The sequence below is a fragment of the Eschrichtius robustus genome, chromosome 3 (genome assembly GCF_028021215.1).
Source record: "Eschrichtius robustus isolate mEscRob2 chromosome 3, mEscRob2.pri, whole genome shotgun sequence".
NCBI lineage: Eukaryota > Metazoa > Chordata > Mammalia > Artiodactyla > Eschrichtiidae > Eschrichtius > Eschrichtius robustus.
In genome coordinates, this window is record NC_090826.1 from 111,167,584 (window position 1) to 111,169,219 (window position 1,636).

General features: G+C 41.0%; 1 pseudogene; it reads right to left on the bottom strand.

The window, feature by feature from the left end:
- Window positions 1-1,059: 1,059 nt before the first annotated feature.
- LOC137761597 (small proline-rich protein 2E-like) lies at window positions 1,060-1,275 on the bottom strand (annotated as a pseudogene).
- Window positions 1,276-1,636: the final 361 nt, after the last annotated feature.

The window sequence follows — 1,636 nt, forward strand, 5'->3', positions numbered from 1 at the left end:
TGGGATAGGAAGGGAGATGCAAAAGGGAGCAGATATAGGGATATATGTATATGTATGGCTGATTCACTTTGTTATAAAGCAGAAGTTAGCACACCATAGTGGAACAATTATATTCCAATAAAGATGTTTTTTAAAAATACAGTTAAATTGGAAAAGAAAATGAACACAGAATATGAAAGGGTAATAGAGTTTCAGAATCTCCCTGTTTTCTGTACTAGGTATGTCTGAGCCACTTTCCTGCTGGAGCAAACAAGGCGGTGGTGGTGATGGTGGTGATGGTGGTGATGGTGATGATGAAGCAGACAGTGATGATGGGCCACCTCACAAAATGCTAATTATGTGTCCATCATTGTGCTAACTGAATTTTACACAGATTCATTTAATTTCTAAGCATAAGAAAGTTGGCACTCTAAATGTGATTTCCCCTATATTTAATAAGGGATTCAAATCCTGAGGAGTTAAATAATTTATTCCTCAAATCAATCAAGCAATAAGTAAAAAAAAAATAACCTGGATTTGAAAATATACAGAAATAATCATCGATAGGACTCAAAATTCAGATAAAATTTATTTTGAGAGCCTGAAACGTGGGGTCAAAGTAGGATAGAAATCAACCAAAATTATGATATGGTATAGCAAAAAGCAGGTTGTAAAAGAAAGAAAATATTTTTACCATCAAACAAAAGAATTGTATTTTATTCAAGACGTGGAGGGTAAGGAACAAATGCTCAGCTGGTAGGAACCCCTGTCCAGGTGACAGACAGACACAGAAGACATCAACAGATTCCTCAGAGGGCGCCCAGGAGGAGAGCTGCTGCTCTTCCTTCTGAGGCTCTGTGATGCTTTCTCGGGTACGTCTCAGAGGGAAGCGGTATAACGCAGCCTCAGATAGGAAGCCTCTGACGGACAGGAATCACCGCACGCATACTGCAGGCTGAGGGGTGGAGAAGCTCCTTCTGTATCCATGATAGGCTTTAAAGAGAAGATGAAGGTAGAGCTGTGGAACTCGGTGAGCCAATTGTCCTTATCCTTTCCTGATCCATATAAACGCTGAAGCTGTTACTTGTTCTTGGGTGGGCACTTCTGCTGGCATTGTTGGGGAGGTGGCACTGGAGGGCATTTCTACTGGCACTGCTGAGGTGGCCATGGCTCAGGGCACTTTATACGTGGGCAAGGTTCTGGACACTTGGGAGGTGAGCAAGGATCAGGGCACTTCGGTGGGCACACTGGAGGTGGCTGGCAAGGCTGCTTGCACTGCTGCTGTTCAGAAGACATCTTTCTGGAGTCTTAATATCTGAAAGAAAGTATATGACCGTGTTCACAAGAAGGAATTCTTACAGAGAGGAGCGGAAAAGCTTGTGTAATAACAACAGATACTATCTCGGCAATCTCTAAGCATGGGCTTTAATATCTTTAATACCTTTTAAAGAATTTCGACTTCTCTCTCGCGCTTTAGCAAATCGATACATCACCCCAGAGAAAATCTTTTCTTTTCTCACACAACTTTTCCAAAGAAAATATCTTTATTTGAAAGAAACAAGCAGGTGTTTTTACTTTTATTTCTTTTTTTTTTAATGAAAACAACATCTTCAAAAAAGGCCAACACAAGTTCTAAACCCCTGGGCAAGCTCACAAG